This window comes from Falco punctatus (assembly GCF_963210335.1).
Source record: "Falco punctatus genome assembly, chromosome: 8".
Lineage (NCBI taxonomy): Eukaryota > Metazoa > Chordata > Aves > Falconiformes > Falconidae > Falco > Falco punctatus.
Window position 1 is genome coordinate 37148522 of NC_137588.1, and position 16832 is coordinate 37165353.

Consider the following 16832-nt stretch of genomic DNA (forward strand, 5'->3'; position numbering starts at 1 on the left):
TACTAATTTGCATGCAGTGGTGATATGGGTAATAGTGTTTCTCTTGCCTTCCTCCCCACGTATGTATTTGAACTTTTCTTACGTTCAAAACCTTAAGCAAGTATTTAACTAGAAGCATTTTTGGTTATTTCAGACACAAAAAGATTTGTTCAGCTGGGGTCCCTAAAACTGATGCTCTGGAATCTGAGAGGACAAACAATGGAGAGCCTTCATCTTTTCTTTTTTCCCCTTGCTTCTTTTTTTTTCTTCTATGTATCACCACCCCCACCCCCCCTTTTTAAACCTTCTTTCTTTTCTATTCTTTCTGAATCCATACAACGTGTTCTTTTCCATCTAATGTTTTGTTTCTGGTTGTGGTACGCAATGTGTCGGGTCATCTTAGTCCATCAGAAGATAATAACTTGGTTAACTATAGATTGCTAGGGAAAGCTTTTTACCTGGAATCTTTCCTGTGGAGATAACTGCCTGAGTGAATATTAAGTGCTGAACTCTATCCTTTTGCACATGTCCTAGAATTTATGCATCCTTTTTAAAGAGGACAACTCTGGTAAAATGGCAAACCTCTCAGGCACCCAAATGTTTCTTCAAATTATATTTTTTTCTTAATTTCTATGACAGTGTTGTTATGAGCAGTCTTCCTCAAGTTTCTTCACATTTCCCATGTCACAGCATCTTTTAGTAAGCTGTATCCCCTTGATGTGCACCAGCCAGTGGCAATATCTGCCCTCTGGTTCTTGCTCTCCAGTTTTCACTTGTGTAGATGCAACAGGGCATCCTTTGTGTATCAGAAACAGTTTAAAGTTTGTTCAGTACCTTTTTTCTCTATCATTTATGAAAAATCATGTCAAATTATATGAAGTATCAATGTACAACTCTACCTGTGAGCTCCAGTGAGGATTAAGATGTGGTTGTGTGAGGTGGCATGTATATAATCTACCCCTCCAGAAATTTCTACACTTTTGGCACTTCTACTACTTGTCTTAATCCTAATGGTGTGTGTGGTAATAATGGGATGATCTTTATGACTTTTCTCCATTTTTATTGCTATCAGGTGTCATGAACTCAAAATTTATTCAACTAGTTGTATAACTGTGGTAGAAAAGAGGATCTTGCCTACTTTTTATTGCATTTTCCTTGTTCCTCAGCTGGAGCAAAGCCAGCTTGTCTTACTGTGGGCCCTCAGCTTTACATATATCAGGGAAGGTGGCTTAAATAACATTACATATTTTATTTCCTTACCCAACACTAAAATGCCAAAAAGACCTCAGCAAAAAAATATGATTTTTGAAACCTAATATGACCTGAAATGTTGTACAGGGGTCAGGACAGACACCTGACCTGCAGCCGTCATACAGCATTAAGATTTAAAAAGCTCATGCCTTAATATACTTATGTAAAATATAAACTTGTTTAAAGGCAACCATAAAATCCAAGTGTGTGTTCAATTCATATCTGTGAGAAATCTTTAAATGACAGACTTGCATGCGATCTATGAATAGCTACTCAAAAAGACAGCAGCAATAGGCATCGCTCTGCCTGCGTGGGGAGGCTGGGGCTCACAGCAGAGAGCTGCTGGGCTCTGCGTAACCCCGGTCAGCCTAAACCCCACTGGATGGAATTGTAAGTCAGCCCAGGGATGTGTTCAGCACATCTTAATTAGACAAAAAGCTAGCTTATTGATGTGCTGAACTTTATCTTGCCTGGGTTACCTGCCTCTAGATAATCCTCTTTGCTGAATAGTCATCTCTGGAGCAATTTAGCCACAAGCATGTCCCCATTACTCACAGTCTTGAGGATCTTGGTATGTGGAGAGGAAAAGGACAGTTGGGATGTGTTGCTGCCTCCTGTCTTCCAGCCATGCCAAAGACAGGACAAATACAGAGCACGCTTGTTTAAGGGATACAGAAATAAAGTAAGAGCTAAGAAGAAAAATGACACTTCTACCTGTCTGCAAGTCAATGTGAATTATGTAAAATGTTCTTGATAATCAAACCACACTTGCATTTACAAATTTCATCAGAGACGTAAGGTAAACATATCCACAGGCATAAAGAACTGAAAAACTAGCTTTTCTCCCGCATAATGTACTTCAATTGTACTTCTGACAAAATACTAGGAAACAATAATTCATATATAAATCCTGCAGTATTCAACTATCAGACATGCCTTCCTAATTAGGAATTCAGAAGGCACTGAAAATCATTACAGAAACAGCTGGGTGAATTAAAGTGTCTTTTTTTTTGCCATGAATGTCACGTTGAGTTTGCAGATGAATTCACTTTGACAATACTTCCCCTTTTTATAGTTTTATATCCTGCAAACATCTGAGCAACTGAGTTGTAGTCCTATGAACAGCAACAGAAAATAAGCCTGAGTGTTTGAATCAGTATGGATACGCTTTAGATAAGATATGACAGTTTGCATGAGGATGGGGTTTACAGACTCCATTGCCAGCACTCTACCACGGATGTTAAAATGAGCAAGATACAGATCTTGTCACATACGCTGTAAGTTGTGCTTAAAAGCTAGTGAGTACTGAGGGATAAAGTAAAACTTGTGGCTATTGGATCTCCTTCAGGATCTAAGCTTTGCAGGACATCTTTGCTTACATGCAAGTGTATTTCTTGCAGCATGTCCCAAATACTCCTGATCCCCTCCAACAACATTATAGCGCATCAGCAGGTTTTGGGGATGCTGCTTCTCAGCAATGGGGAGCCTTGGTTAACAGGCGAGAAGCTCACTGAACTTTGTGTCACAGCACGATGCAAGCTTGCAGTCACTTCTGCTGTTCTAGTATTTGGCAATTGAACTTTTGTCACCGCTCGCAAACATCTGAATGGCTTCAGGTCTGGTTTGACTTATTCTTGCTGAGGAGCCTCACCTAATTCTCTGGTTATGTTTTGGATTAATTTACCACCTGTCTTTGGGGTCTAAATTACTGTTTCTGTTTGTAGGAGGCAAATTTTGGAATAAACAAGTAGTTTCCAATTTTATGATAATGATATCCTGAGTTCAGGAGTTAATTATTGCACTGCTTGCCATGTGAAAATTACCATGAATTCCAATAAATTTATCTCTTATTTTCACTGTCTGGAGTTCAAATACTTTAAATTTCCTTACTTGAGCCAAGGGGAAAATGTGCAGGCCAGAGAAAGTGCATAGTGAAACCAGAACTGTGCCCACCCACCCTGATTCTGCTTTTGTGGATGATGCAATAAAAATCAGCACCGTTCGCTTCTGCAAAATGTGAGTTACCAGAAGTGTTCTTGCTTTGTAATTTCACAAATCTCCATTCTGCATCATCGGTGCTCCCAGATATATGTGCTTCCATCTTTCCAGTTAAGAGCTTAAGCCTCTACATTGGCAGAATATGAGATTTCTAAGGAGGCAATACTGCCCCAGAAAGTTTTTATTAATATGTAGTTGTGGTAACAGATCTGAGAAAACAGCATGTGTTGCATCTTCTTCTATGTTGCACGATATTGTGATTTAGAAAAAGGATAATGTCAAAAGGGAAGAGGTTTTTGTCTGGGTAGAAAAAGGGCATTTTGCTTGCAAGGTAATATTCGAAAGCTACATGACTACAACTGTCAATGCGCTTGTTAACGTTCAATGGAATTGTAGTAATAAAAATGGAGTTTAAAGATGGGCTTTTAAAGGAAAATTGAAATTGTTGGGGGGAAAAAACATGACTGCAACTAGATAATCCCCTAGAAAAACATCTACTGTAAATTTAGAATAATATACATTTGCATAAAAATAGATGGAAAATTAAACTAAGATGAGATTTCTTAAAGTATTTTGGCTCAAAGTAAAAGTTAGTGGAAGAAATGACGCAAGATATGATCCAGTGCCAGCAGGGATGTAATTTCCTCCCTGGTGGAGTGAAACATTTTGCTCCTGATCTGGTCTACTCTGCCCAAATGAATCACGCTGTCCTGGGTGAATTGTTCTTCTTGATTATCAAGAAAGGGTCTTCTGTCTGGACACAACTGCTCTTGAGTCTGGTAGGTTTTTGGCCTTGTCTTCAGAAACTTTGAAATTTGATCTTGGATTAAATATGGTTTGGATTTATTGCAACAGATGGATATGCTGTAAGTAGATCTAATAGGTCAATACTTACACTGAACCTGGGTCCAGGCCACTGAGGTCTCATGCTGGTTTTAAGATAGATAATGATATAAATTTCACAGGTTATGACACCCCTTTTAATCACCTGCCCTACAGCTTTTGTCTTGAGGGCCAGCAGCCTGAAGTGAGCATGTGATGAATTCTTGATGAAGGGTAGGTAGAGGAAGGACTGGAATTCATCTCCCCTGCCATAGCTCAGACGGGTGGCATCATAAGGATTCATCTAACTGCCTGATTGTAATGATCCCTTCTGGAAAGAGCATACAATCTGTATTGGAAGTGTTTCTACAGCTCTGTTAAAGATGTGTCTGTGCCTGATGCTTTTGTGTCCCTGTAGCATTCACACTGCAAGGTCTGTTTCTATAGGACTTAATCCCACAAAACCAGTAAGTCTCAGTGCAGCCAAGAACAAACAGCAGCAACAAACTACAGGGGTGGGAAAAGAAGTATGAAGGTTACAATAACAATGTGGCAAGCTATTCAGGATGATTTGGCACGGATAGCTCGTTTTGTTATATGCACCACAGCCAATAAGTCATAAGAACATAACCAATTACACCCTAAGTAATTCCAGGCCTGACAAAGGACAGTGGTTGTTCATTCAGTTTAAAGTTCCTAATGAGCTTTTTGTACATTACTATTCGTGGAAAACACCCAGAACAGTCTTGTCAAAGTGAAAGTGGTACTTTATCTTTAAAATTAGGGTTAGAAAATTTCATTTCCCTGAATATTCAGCACTCTTCACATCCCAGTTCTGCTCATTGATCATGCATGTAAAACATCAGTGGCATCCTGGGTACTGAATTAAATTCACTCTCTGCCATTTGCAATTCTACTCACTTTGGAGGTCATAGAATATGGCAAGGCTGCCTTTTAGTTTTAAAAGCTGTGTAAACACCTCCCAAGCCTGCTGCTACCTATCAGCACAGGGAACAGCATTGTACATCTGCTAGGAATGAAGTGCAGCCCACAACAAATTAGCTGGCTTTGAAAAAACCCTCTGTGAATCCTTTGAACCTGATGTGTCAGTTTGATTAGAAATAGGAAACTGCAATATAAACTATACACATGGCTGCCACAACAACTAAGGGGAGACGAATGGCAGGGTTTTCAGTGTCCTGACTGTTTACTTCCCTGTGTTTCTTGCTTCCAGATTTGCCTCACCTATGTTTTCTTTCCCTTTCAAGCCCAGTTGCTCTTGCCTTTATTGCAATGAGGTTAACTAGCACAAAAAAAATTTTCCTGGATATGACAATCTTCTAGACTTAGACATTGTACTAAATTCAATTACAATTGTTATAAATAGCAATGGCTATGAATTTATAGTTATATAGGTATCTGAAGCATTGGGTGACATATAGTATTGCAAGATAATAAAAGACTTGATTAAAAGCTAAAAAAAAAAAGTCTGTGAGGTTAAATATAGGTGCATGTATCCTATGCCATGTATACCTTTGCTTAAAGACATATGCCTTCCCTGTTATTTTTGGTTATTTCTTTACATCTTTATGGAAGAAAGTGACAGAGACTACCAAACCCTCACAACAGTTTTTAAAGATTCAGTAAATGTAATAAATTGTCCATATTTTCATGTTTACATGAAACTGTGCTTCCTCTGAACTGTCTCAAACTATTTTGGTGCCAGCCACAGAAGTCCTTTTTTCTGAGGAAAACTTGCCATTGAAATTGAATAGGATGCCATAAAATTAGTTGGAAATCTGCCTGGGAAAACACTATAGGCCCATAATTCAAAACAGGATCCAGACAATTCAGCCATGTAAGTGCTGGTGTTTCAAATCATGTCAATATTTGTCCTGTTCACAATAAGTTAAGGAATAATTACAGGTAAAAATTCTGAAAAGCAGAAGTTTAGGCATATGGTAATAGGCATAGAAAATACACTTTATGTACATATAATTGACAGTACAGGGTCATAGATGCATAGTGTGACATGTTTCCTAGAAGATTTTAGAATATCTTTATTTTACTACCATTATATTTTACAGAAATATTGTTTTTCCTTTGTAAACAAAATATAAAATTAAACTCCTTGTTGCTTGAACCCCAAATCCTACAGCAAGTTTTAATCACACTTAAATCTTACTGAGGTCAAAGAGGGATTCTCAAGTGCTTTAAACTAAGCACGAGTTAAGTGCTTTGCTGGAGTGAGTCAGAATGAACATACTTTGCTGGATCAAGGCCTTATGGATTCACGGATTCATGGTGGGAGTAGTTGTGTGATTACAAGTAGCTTTGTGGTTTATTAAGTGTTTCTTGAGTTAGAATTCAGGGAAAATGTTGCAGAAGCTCTCCAGAAAGAGCTTTGGATAGCATTCTCTAAAGATTTTTTATTTTTAAAATATCCTCATGATTATGCATTCATTCCATATACATCCTTGTTATTGCTCTTTGCCCTTTGTGTGTGTTTATTGTTGCTTTTCTCCCTTTATGCATACTAGGAAGTTAAACAGTAAAACAGGATAAACAAGCAGGTATTATGTGATAATTGAACTCTAAATGTCAGTGTTATGATGCAAGTAATGCAACTCAAGGTCTCTTATCCTTCAGTAGCTAGATGGTAATTGCCTGATGATAATCATGATAACTACACTCCCTGGAGTTATTTTACTGCTGTTGAGAAGTATCTTCTGGATCTCTTACATGAGCATGATGAACCCCCCCACATCCAATTATTCTACTGAAAGTTGAATGATTATGATGCATGTTCCCTGACACGGTGATTTACACAAACAGAAGTTTTATTCTGCAAAGAGAGATAATATTTAAAAGTAAAAATAATTAAATCCAACAAGGAAACTTCATTTGTTGCAGAATGCGGGGCCTTCTCATTTGCAGAGCAATCATTTTGTCACCTGTATTACCTGCACTACATCCCTCAGCGAGTGGGGATGTAACCATAACTGACTATATTAAGAGGCTATTTTTGAAAAATGTTGTTGCAAGGAGTAAGCAGTTCAGGTCTGGCACGGGGGGTGAATGGAGATTACATCCTGTTAATTGTTTTGGTGAGTTTGTCATCTTTCTATGAACCACAATGTCTTGTTACCCCGCTAATGGCCAGTCTACAGCTCGCTCACACAGCCTAAGGTGGACTTCTTTGTTCACGACTGTTTTGCTAACAGTACGATTGCTTAGACCACCTCAACCGGGGACAGTTATTAGTGGGGTTTTAATATTGGTTTACTATGAAAAATAACCTTTTCACAGTGGATTGGGGATAATGAGATTTGGTTTGTTATGCAAATTATCAGAAACTTTGAAATCCTCAAAATGGGCAGAAATATGCCAAGGTGTTTTTTATTGTTTCCTTGGGAGGTGAGAAGTGTTGAAATAGGGGTTGTGGGAGGTCTAGGTAATCCTGTCTCTTGTGGGAGACTGAGCTTTTGCACAGCTCTTACTGTAATACATGGGGTGAGCTTTGGGGAGGATGTGTTGGATGCAGTGATGGCAGAATACCTGCTGACTTCAGGGGGCAGGATTTCACTTGTCCTCCTTTGATAACAACATAAAAACTGCTGAAGTGGACCACTGTCTCCAGCAATTTCCAGTAACAGATGCTCAGTGGAAGGAACAGGAGGGGCGTAAGGTGAACATCCTCTTGGCATATTCATTCAGCCCAGGCAAGAAGCAGTTCAGGGCTTTACTGAAGAACAGTTACATTCGCACCTTGCCTGGCAGCCCTGATTAATCTGCCTTATACCTTTTAAAATCAATTTATTTTTTTGGATTCCACAAAATTCTTTGGCAATGAGCTCCATGATTAAAATGCATTAGGTAAAAGAAGTACCATAAGCATTACTGTATAGCGTGTAGGTCATGTCTGTTCTAATGAAATTGTCGTCTTCCCTATAATCAAATTATGTGTGCGTAGAAGGAAGGCTGTCGCACAGCTTCTTCCCCCCAATAGCTGTTCTCCCTGCCTCTGATCCTCATCATATTTTCACTGCTATTTCCCCTTGCTTTTAAAGCTTGTTTCCTGCTTATGTTTTTGAGTTCTTCCTAGATCTTGAATTCTGAATAATAATGTATGATTATTCTTCTGTGTTATTCATGTTTTTATACTTGCTGTCTTTGCCAGTCTGATGCATTGTTGTCTGTTTAGTCTCATGTGGGAGCTGCCCCACACCCCTGCTCAGTTCAGCTGTGTGCCAAATGGGGTTAATAGGTTATTTGCCTTACAGGTTGTTATGAAACTAAGTGATTTGGGGGGTTGGAACTAGATCTTTGGGGTCCCATCCAACCCAAACTATTCTATGAATTAGATAATCCATTACTCAAGTACTCACAAATGAGCAGTATCAGGGGAATTTTGTTTTTACCAGCTGGCAACAGCTTTCTCCAGGTCTTGGTGCCTGCGTGAAGTGTTGTGAACCACTATTTCCCATTGTGCTACCAACTGATCGTGTGAGTTTCTGAGCAATCGCACAAGGCAAACTGAATTCTTTGTGGCCTTACAATGATGACAAACTGTTACCTTTGGAAAAGTTACACCAATTTCGGTGGACTTCCTCTGAGTTGGATCAGCTATTTTTTCTTGTGATTTTCTTAAAGTAATCAGAAAGATGTGTATTTGTATATATCACAAGATAAAAATTGTTTAAATTCTAAGGCATATTAAAACAATAGCTGAAAAGAACATGTTTTTCATGACTGCATGCAAGTTATCCAGCTCTTTTAGCAGCCCTTGTTTTCTGTGAAGATGATGATGGTTTTGAAGGACAACTGGTCAGACGTAAATCTCCTCTGAAGGGTTCACTTCTTTTGAAGTCTGATAGCCTCAAAGTTTTGAACCCACATCTTTATTGCAAATGGGAGATGCACTTTTAAGGCATGGCAATGAAGATGTCCTACAGCTGAATTAGAAAAATAACTCCTGCAAGTCATCCCTGTTTCCTCCCTCCCTCTGTTTCATTTTTTTTAAAAGCCATTTGTATAGAACTATGCAAATTATTTTAAATAGACCTCAGGCTAATGCTACAGTTTTAAAGATGTAGCAACACTGTGAAAGATGTGAGCATGCTGTATTTGCCTTTTTTTTAAATATATATATACTTTTTTTTAAAAAAAGATTTAATCCTTGGGAGAGCAGCAGACCTAGAATTCTGCTCAAGGATCCATGTCCCCCTCCTGTGTGGGGAGTACTGGGAGGAAGAGGAACGCACTAATGATATTTTTCCACTGTAACCATCTTCTTCGGATGCTTTGTTTCCTGCACTAATATTCTAGTTCTCTCGACATAATGAATGAGCTTAGGGACTTGCAGGAGTTTCAGTACCATTTGTTTTTTATCCTAAAGGAAAATACAAACCCTTCTATCAGATAGGACTGTGCATAAAAATAAGTGCTTTCTGCAATATAGAACTTGAAGGTGACCTATGCTAATAACTGATACAAACTTTTTTGAGCTGAAAGCGTTCTTCCCTAGGTTTTATTTGTTCTAGCTCACATTTCTTATGATTTAGGTACTGCATATTATTTAAAGCATACAGCATTTAAATGATAATAGATAATTGAGCATCTTAATGGATGTTAACTATTGTCAGTATTGTTTACTGATTTACTTGGTGAGAAAATGAAATTTAAGTTGGATAAAAATGTGTTTCCTCATTTGACTTCTAAAATTTTAGAGTGAAGGCAAGTATTTTTCCCAATCAAAAACTGTTTAAATATTTTTTTAGGTTAGGTCAAAAAAGATGTTTGTTTCCATCCTATTAAAGAAAAGCACAGTAAAGGAACTATTAAAGAAATAATTATAAATGAGAACAGAACAAGAGACTTTATTGAACAGGTAAGAAGCTTACCTATTTCTCCTGTTTCTTGCCTTTTTTTCTTCTATTTCTGAATTTGATGTTAGGTATAACTTTTTTTCTTCAAAATTTTGGTGTAAATTTCCTTGCTTAGTTGTGTCTTTCAGTGAGAAAGAACATCTATTTTAATATTATTCTGCGCTGCTGACTGATATTTATACTATTAACCAAGCAGTTGTATAACAACCTGTCTGTTCCAATAACTAAGAAAACCTATTTCTTTCTTTCTTTTTTTTTTCTATAAATTGCTCCTTTGCATCTCCAGTTTGAGAGAATAAGTCAGTCCCCACAACATAAAATCTTTGGGGTGTCAGTAGCATCTTGGGCTCAGAGAAGTGACAGAAATTCTTTGAGCAAAGATGAGGAAGGATGATATAATACTCCTTCCTAATCGGACATGTCCCGGTTGGACCAGGGGCTGTCTGATACCTTGAATTGGGATTTTCCCTCGGTTGCCATGAAGGCAGGACTGAGTCCCACTGACACACAAAGCTCTTCACAAACTAATTAATATTCACAAAAGTGAGCCAAGAATTGGAAAGATGAGCTAATGAGAAATGATTAAGAGGTAAATATGCATGGCATGGCTTAACTACTATTAAAGCAAAGGCCACAGTAGTTGCCTGCAAATACAGAATGTAAATAGAAGGGGCAGAGAAATTAGTGAGTTTGGTTCTGGAACTAATGAAATAATATGCAGTAAAGTTGTCTTTTTGCTTATTAAACTTTCCCTTAAGCTCTAATGCAATAGGCATTACTGGAAAGAAAAAAACTAGAAGGAAATTCCAGGATAATTGGATAAAATTAGAAAAAAAAAATATTAAAGAAATCAGGCCCTAGCCAAAATATCAGCTTTTTTTGACACTTTCTGCATCTGAAATCGCTAAAAAATGCAAGAAAGGGGACTTGGGGAGTTACAGGGCCATCAGCCTCACACCAGTGCCTGAGGATACCAAGGAGCAGGTCTCTCTGGATGTGATGCTGTGTCCAGTCACACAAAGGACAGGGAGGTCACAGGAGCATCCAGCACTGGTTTGCAAAGGACAAGTCGGACTTGAGTAATATGACTGCAATCCCGATGGGACAACTCCCTGATGGTGACAGTCATGAGTGTTGTTTGGCTCCATGTTAGCACAGCCATCAAGGCAAACCCCACCAAACTGCCAACACTGAGGCAGCTGGGGTTGGGTAGGTGGCTTAGGAGGAGGGTGGACCTCAGAGGAATCTAAGTCTGGAGATACTGGCCTTTGGGAACCTCACAGATCCCAGCAAAGGGCAGTCTGAAGTCCGGCACCTGGAATGGAGTGACCCTGTGCCACAGCTGAGGCTGGGGATTCACTCCTGGGACAACAGCTGAGATCTACCTGATGTGCTGGTGGACAACACGTTGGCATGGGTCACCAGTGTGGCGTTATAGCCATGCAGACTAATTGCAGGCTGGGTGGTGTTAGCAGGGCTGCAGCCAGCAGGAAGGACAAGGTTATTCCCACCTGGAGATGGTAGTGGGGACACTACATCCACAGTGCTATGTGTAGTTTCAGGAGACGTACGCAGAAAGAGTTTTCTGTGGAGGGCTGCTAGATGGATAAGGCACCTCCTCATGTGAGGAGAGACAGGGGTGCTGGCTTTGCCTAGCCTGGAGAAGAGAAGGGTGCGATAGGGTGGACCAAACCTAACAGCAACCTTCCCCAGCTCTGCTCAGAGAGGCTTAGAGGAAGGACAAGAGGCAAAATCTATATGTTGCAACAAGGGATGTTCAAATTGAACATACGGCAAAGAACCGGCACGGTCAACAACCAACAGATGTGGTTAAACACCCCATCAGGAACACAGAGAGGCTGTGGAGATTTTCTAAATTTCTAAACTCGACTGGACGTGTCCCTGGGCACCGTGACCTCACTGGGATGTTGGCCCTGCTTCTTGCAGGAGGCTGGACTGGGTGACCTCCAGCCTGTGTTTTTCTGTGATTTTATGCAGTGGCTGGAGTATCTGATTACAGCTGGGCTTCTGCTGCAGGATGGTGTCCAGAGAGGCAGGGAGAATGGGGAAGGAGGGAACAATCTGATGAATTAATCGTATATAAGGAGGATTTCTGAGAGGAGCTGAGAAGAAACTTGCGAAAGATTGCACATATTGCAGTCAAACTCCAGTGTAGCCAGGGGTTCTGGGGACTCCTTTGAAAGCTTACAGCTAGGCAGGGCCTTCCTAGGAGGGACCAGGGCTCTGCCTAGGCATGGGAGAGCCTGATGATCCCATCCCGCCTTGTGATCAGAAGCCATTTCTGAGAGATTTTGTGTTGGTAATTGTTTTCTATATTGTTTAAACCAGATTTAAAATGCAAGTCTATTGCAGGAGTTTTGTGATATTTATTGTTCTAATTTAGTTGACAAATTGATGCTACTATAAAGGCAATGTTCTGTTAAATCTAGTTTGCTTGAAACAATACTTTACAGGTGAAACCTAGAATAATTGAAGTGTGCGTGCCTATTATGCTGTTTAAAGTGATTCACCTGCCTTTGCATGCATTCAGCGAGATTTACTTTAATACCCAGTGTCATGCAATAGAACATTTCAGAACAATCTGCATATTTAAAATGCTGTAATTCTGTTTGGCAAGTCAGCTAAATGAAGTACGGGCTAACAGAACGACAGTGCAGTGCTGTCAAAGCCTGATGCCTCTAACACACCATTGTGGAGCCCAGTTTGTTGGTGGGGTGATAGCCTGGCTGTGGCCTTGGAGGTATGGGCAAGGTTCAGAGGGGCAAGGTGAGCCCTAAAATTTGATTTCTGAAAGCATTTAGAAAACATACTTCTAAGCAAGTACAATTAGAATTATAGTCCTGATTTGGATTTGCTGACATAATAGATTTTTGTCTTCTCTAGTATATATTTTATCTTAAAATTGTGCTGTATGCCTCAAGTAGCTTTACTTGTGAAGATGTAAAGCAAACACAGGATGAAAACCAGAAGCTTTAAGTCTAGCTATAGATTGAGTATTGGTGATTTATATTGGTAGTGGTGATTTTCTGTGCTTAGAAGATCAAGGCTTTTTAAATCCATATCGTACTGTAACAATATTGAGTCAGAAAGTATCAGCCTCCTCTAGGATGAAAAAAAACCCCTTTTTGCTTTTCTTACAAGAAATAGTATTATTGCAAAGTTGAAGTATGGAAAAAACCCATTATTGCCTCCAAGGTGGTATGCCATCTTAATAAGACTTATCTTCAAGAGAAGAAAAAATGTACTTTTCAAATCCCACATGCATTATAAACCACCACTTACAAAACCTTTGTACTGAAGTGCCGGGAATTTTACCTGGGGCAGACGTTTTACTGCGTTTAAAAGGTCTCCACAGGATACCAGTAAATCTAAGGTGAACCATAAAGGCTCAATGGATACAATGAAATTTAAAGTTTTTGTTTTTTCCAAGTTCTTGTTGGTTTTATTCTTTTTAAAAAATGTAACTTTCATCCTGCTAATATAATCTTAGTTTATACTTAATATTGTATTTTAAGAGAAATGGCTAGCAAAAAGAATAAAGTCATGTTTTTTCAAGACATATGATTAGAAAACCTAGGACTGTGACAATTAAAGCAAATAGACATCTGAAGTAAACTAACAACATAACCAACAATGTATTTGGGTCATGAGCCAGAAAAGGCCATCTGGCGTTCCCAGTGATAGTGTGAACAAGAGCTGCCACCTTTTATTGCATATTGATAAGGTCTGGTAACTACTGAGTTGCTCCACCTGAATGCAAAATCGCAGGCATAGCGGGTAGCGCTGAATCCCAAGAGGTAGCTAATGCAACAGAAGAATAACATTACCGGCCACACGGCCTTTGCTGTTAAAATCGGTCTACTTTGCTCCAAAGACCTGGAAACTGAAAATCTGAAACCAAGTGCTTATTTGAGATAAAACAAAAAATTAAGGGACTATTTATGCAAAACCAAATTCAGTTCCTCGGATGTATGATGGACTGCCAGGCCTGGTCTGCAAGCTGTACTTCCACAGCAGCATGGTGATGGTGGCTTATTGTGAGCTTCTCCGTAGGTTCCATGCAAAGTGAAATCCTACCGAGAGCAGGCATGACGTAGCAGGCTGAGCATGAGGGTGTTTTCACTGTGCCTGTAACAAATGCAGCCCGGGAGGAGTTGGCATATACCTCCAGCAAACTGGATTTTAAATAGCACAAAGCTCGAGCCAGAGGAATTTTTGTGAGCATGTGGACAGTTGAAGATAATGCCTGGAAAATGAAGTTTTACGATTGTATTCTTCTTAAACTGAGTTTACAAACTCATGTTAGGATGACACTAATTTTGCCTTTACTAGAATTTTACATGTAATTGGCAAATGCCAAACCTCTTCCTTGTGAAAACAAGGCCTAACTGCTGAATTGCAATCCCACAATTAACATTGCACTAGTCACTTTTAAAAGCATTAGAAATATGCATATAACTTTGTCAGGGTTGAGAGCTTTTAGTATAGTAACTGGGACAGCTAAGTTGAGTCAAAGAGAACAGAGTCAAACCCCCCCCACAAAACCAACAACCAACAAAGCAAAAAAACCCCAAACAACAAAACCCACCCCCACACACACAAAAAGATGGTGCCACAAAGGTTTCCTCTTCTTCCTTACCAGTCATTTTCCTGCCATGTATTTAAATGCCTCTCAGCCTTTTATACCTAGGAGCAGAGGTTATAATAATGGCTTTAAATGTGTAATCTTGTGCAGTAAAACCTCTGCCATTAATGCAAGGTTAAGTACCTGATTTTTAAACCTATGAAGGTCAGGAAAGTAAGGAGGTAAAATTACCAATGCAATTTAGTTTGGAAGTTTAATGTATTAAACAGAGTTTACAGCTGCGCAGTGTAGTGGAGGAGCATGTGTCCAAATAGCATGAAAAACATGTTTATAATGACTTAACTCGTTCTTTGACTGAGCAGAGAAATCAATACTGAGCTGAGGCAGGACCACGCAGTGTAGCATCTGCGGTGCCTTGGGCCCAGGCGATCGTCAGTCCCATTCCCTCACCATTCGCCTTCCCAGGAGTGTGAGTTTAAGACTCCATTGCAAAATGGAATATATGGCTGGGCACTGGCTCCACTATCTAGGCAGAGAAGAAAAAAGCCTCTTTGATTGATTAATCAGTTTTTAGCTTCAGGCTCCTGCTTTCTGGTGGGATTTCTCATGCCATTGTGGGCAAATGTCTGAAATAACAACTGGAGAATGCTTGCACAATACGGACCAGTTATTTTTGGAAAGTGACAGTTTGTCTTATCCAGTGTTTTTACAGAATCTATAAAAAAAGCAAAAAGAAAATTGTTTTTTTTACTTTCTTGTTTCTTTGGACTTTTATGAAGTCCAGTTAAATTCCTCAGTCTCAGAATCTTCCCTGACAATTTAACCATATTGAATTTATAGGTTTTTTAACTTAATCTTGGTAAGCGGCATGGTTCCTGCCTGATACTTTCTTTTGAGTTTTGTCTGTTATCAGCTGTGAAATATTCTGTCATAATTCTGTACAAAAGAAATTTTGCAAAAAAATTTTACTCAGATTGCAGCTAGTCCTGCTACAGCAGTATTTAAAAACAGAGGACTAGGTGGAAATATCTCAAAGGATTCAGTTCAATGATTTTGGTCTGCTTTTAATTAAGCTTTCTTCTTACTCCCTTGAAGCTTATTTAGTCTTCTCTGAGGCTTGGCACATGCTGTGGAAATATTCACCAAAATTCCCATCAGCTCAGTGAAAACTGCAGCAAAGCCCAAATCACAGCCAACCTTCCAGGAACTCATGGCTCACCTGCGATGGGTGCCACTTGTTTGAAATGAGTCAAAATTCAGTGTAAGTTTAGTTTGTCAGACCCTAAAAAAAAAAAGCATGGGTAATGGTGTGCTAATTTGATGTATATCAAGTGGATGTGAGCTTTTGAGGAAGCTCACCCAAGGGCTCAGTTTATCAGGGAGGGAAGCTGTAATTCTATAGAAATAATTTTGTGCCTCTTGGGTGACCTTAGGAACTGCTGCTTTTCCTTCTTTTCCCCTTCTTTCATCTACATCCTGATGCCACCAGAACCAGCTTATCCTTACCCATCTCCCTTTCCTTCCCTCATCCCCGTTTTTGTATGTCCACCTCCTTTATACTTATTACTGCAAATGATAGGAGATGGACTAAGGCAATGGGGAAGGACCTCTTCTTTCCTGGGTTCTTGCACACGCTATATTGATGCCAGAACTTTTGTTCACTGGTTACCTCATGGCAGCTCACATATTGGTAAACAATAATTTGGACAATCTTAAAAAATTTCCAGGCTACAGATGTTAGTTGTTTTGCTGGAAGACTGTCAAAACCAGCAGGGAAGAGAACTGTGGCCAGACTGGATTACTGTGTGCCAAGAATGACTCTTCACTCATAGCAAAACTCAAATTCAGATCCAAATCAAGATTCTGCTCCACAAGTGGTCTACAGGCAGAGGGATTCACAGGAGTTTCATTCATGAGGCATGATGCATCACTGAGACGTGGATGATTTAAACACAGTGACGGTGAAGAATGTGTAAGGAAGTAGAGAAATACAGGGAGGCAGATTTGTTCGTAGCTGGCTGGTTCACTGCTAATCCTTACGTGTGTGTGATGTTCTGGAAGCAGTGTTGCCATAGGGAATGGAGAGACATGCTCAGAGGACTGGTGGACCATAAGGGATTTATTCTGCCTTAATCGTTTTCATAAGGTTATTCTTTTTAAGAAAAGATTTTCAAAACAAGGAAAGCATTTTATACATCTTAATAATGAAGGTTCTTGAAGTACAGGACGTTATAGTGCCTTTGCCAAAGGTCTGTGGTAAACTTGTGGTGAATTTAGAATTAAAATTG